Raw genomic sequence first — 3,034 nt, 5'->3', positions numbered from 1 at the left:
CACAGTCAGCTGCTGGGGGTGGGAGTGGCGCCACATACTAGAGTTTACATAGAAGTGGCCCCTAGGTGGAAAGGGTGTGTGTGGCCTGAGTCTGTGACTGCAGTTGGTCCACACCAACCCACTGGCTCTCCACCTACGTAGTCAGGAACAGAGGCGTGAAGAGCCACCTTAAGTACTTTCCTTCTTCCATCATTACATTGCCCCTCTATTGCCCTCTACTGGTAATGCCTCCCATCTTCAGCTGCCAAAACTGACATTACAGGGTGAGGAGAGGCTTGTAACACAGCCAGACAAATGATCTCTAAGGAAGAAGATAAGGCACCTCTACAGGTTTGGCGGCTAGACCAGATGTGGTGTAAATTGTTGCTAGAAATTCCAGTCACTAGTTTGTCCACTGAGAGCTGGGGAGTAAGACTGGTGAGATGGCAAATGAGCATTTTACTGCTCTTTAGTGCATTGTATGAGATGCTTTGGGCTTCCCTGGTGGCTCAGATGGTAAAGAATCTGCCTGCAATGCAGGAGACCTGAGTTAAATCCCTGGGTCAGGAAGATCCCCTGGAGAAGGGAGTGGCAAGCCACTCCTGTATTCTTGCCTGGAGAATTCCATAGACAGAGGAGCCTGGCAGCTACAGTCCATGGGGTTGCAAAGAGTCAGATACAAATGGATGACTGACACTTTTTAAATAACTTTTTACACGAGATGCTTCACATGCATCACCCCAACTCCTCCAAAAACCCTGAGAGATGAATGTTATTAGCCACCTTTTACAGATGAGGAGACTGAGGCTCAGAGAGGTTAAGTAACTGCAAGGCACTAGGTGAGTAATGGAATTAGAATTAAAAATCATAGCTGATCTGCCTCCAGTTCTTACTAGACTATTACATTTTAGAAGACATTTAAATGAATGTGATTGTCTTATAGCCCTACCATGTGGATGCCTCCGGGGCAGAACCAAAGCTGGGTTTCTGAATTTATCCTGCTTGGCTTCTCTAGTGACCCCATGACCAACAGGACTCTCTTCAGTGCCTTCCTTCTTCTTTTCCTGAGCTCAGTCCTTGGCAGTGGGCTCACCATCACCCTGATATGCCTGGACACGCATCTCCACTCTCCCATGTACTTCTTCCTCTGTATCCTCTCCCTGCTGGATATGGGCTGTGTCACCACCAGATGCCCCAGATGCTGGTGCATCTTCTTTCTCGATCTCAGACCATCTCCTTTGCTGGTTGTTGGCTCCAAATGTACATCTTTGGTGCCGTGGGCCTGACTGTTTTTTCCTTGTCATCATGGCCTTTGACCGGTACGTGGCCATCTGCTATCCACTGCGTTATACTGTCATCCTCAGCTGCGGCCTGTGCACACAGCTGTTGGCTGGGGCCTGGGCCTGTGGTTTCTTCTTCTCTCTGACCAAACTTTTTTCACCATGAGGCTGCCATACTGTGAGCCCAACATGGTCAACCACTACTTCTGTGAAGGCCCCTCAGTACAAAACTTGGCTTGCATGGATACCCACGTCATTGAGATGGTGGACCTAGGCATCAGTGTCTTTGTGGCTGTTGCCCCACTGTCCCTCATTGTGGCCTCCTACATCCATATTGCCCAGGCCATCCTCAAGTTCAAGTCCATGCAGGCCCGCTGCAAGGCTTTCTCCACCTGTGCTTCCCACCTGACTGTGATCACAGTCTATGCTCCAGCCACTTATATCTGCACGAGGCCCAATTCAAGCTCTTCCTCTGAGCAAGACAAGCAGATCCCACTCTTTTATAATGCTTTCACTTCCCTGTTTAATCCTGTGGTCTACAGTCTGAGGAACAAGGACTCAAAGTGACGGGGAGGTAGACTGGCTTGGCGAGCTGAGAAACAGGAGGAGTCTGGAGTAAAGTGTTCAATGATGAGAAAGGAACATCGTCTATAACATATGAAAATAACATTATTCAATAAAACCAACATAGTACTTGGTCAGTGGAACAAATGTGGAACATGAAACCAAGGATGGCTGTCTTGATCAACTTTCAACATTGTGATGCAGTTACATACAACTTCATAATCTCATGGAATTACACAGTCATGTTCCAAGTCAGTTGCAAGAAGACTGTGGCCTTCTGCCATGGGACTCTAGGATCCAGCCTGAAGGAGGAGACCCTGTCTGGAACACATCAGACTTATGACAGAGAGAAAGGAACAATGGCTGAAATACATGACAACTCTTAAAGTTTCTGCTCAGAAGTAACACATATCTCTTTGCTGACATCCTATTGGCCAAAGCAAGTCCTATGTGTAGGCCTTCCAACAAAAGGGCAGGAAGTATTTTCTTCCCACAGAAAAGTAATGCAAGTCATGTGGCATGGGGATGGATATGTATTCCCTCTGCAGTGAGAGGAGCAAATACTAAGGGTGGTAATGTAATCTACAACAGAGGCACTGGAACCAATATTATGCCTGTAACTAACATGAAACATGGTACCTGATAGTGATGTGGTATATGGACGTAGAAGAATGACAAGCAGTAGGCAATCATAGTAGTACAGGAAAATAATAAATATGTGCAACCAACATTGAAAATTAAGCCAGTGGTATACAGAACCAATGTAACCCACGGACCTGGCCTGATGCATGGAAGCAATATGGTTTATGGGGCTGATATAGTATACTCTACATCATCTTGTGGAAGGAACAGAACTTGACCTTAATTGACCTGAGTTCTAGTCCCAAACTTGCTAACTGGTTATGCCACTTTGGGCCATTTACTGCCTTTCTCTGGATCTCACTTTATTCATCTATAGAATGAGCACCTCAAATTGAAAGGTCTCTAAGACCTGTGTATCTCCAAAATTCTGTGTCACAGTAGGTGAAATGCATGAAATCAAATGCTATAAACTAGTGTATTTTCTGTGAACCATAGGGTGAACTAAAACACCACAGAAGAATGAAAGTCGTTGCAGGTATAGTCCATTTTAAGCAGTGCCTCTGATTCTTTCAAGGGACCTAAATGACATAAGAGCTTCTATAAGAACTCTGGTACAAGCCTCAGAGTTA

At 45.8% G+C, this 3,034-nt stretch overlaps 1 pseudogene; it reads left to right on the top strand.

The window, feature by feature from the left end:
* The first annotated feature begins 929 nt into the window (after positions 1-929).
* Positions 930-1,826, top strand: LOC120856602 (annotated as a pseudogene).
* The last annotated feature ends 1,208 nt before the right edge of the window (positions 1,827-3,034 follow it).

The sequence above is a fragment of the Oryx dammah genome, unplaced genomic scaffold (genome assembly GCF_014754425.2).
Source record: "Oryx dammah isolate SB20612 unplaced genomic scaffold, SCBI_Odam_1.1 HiC_scaffold_28, whole genome shotgun sequence".
NCBI classification, from domain to species: Eukaryota; Metazoa; Chordata; class Mammalia; order Artiodactyla; family Bovidae; genus Oryx; species Oryx dammah.
Note: the sequence above shows the minus strand (reverse complement) of the source record. Positions and strands in the feature narration are given on the sequence as shown.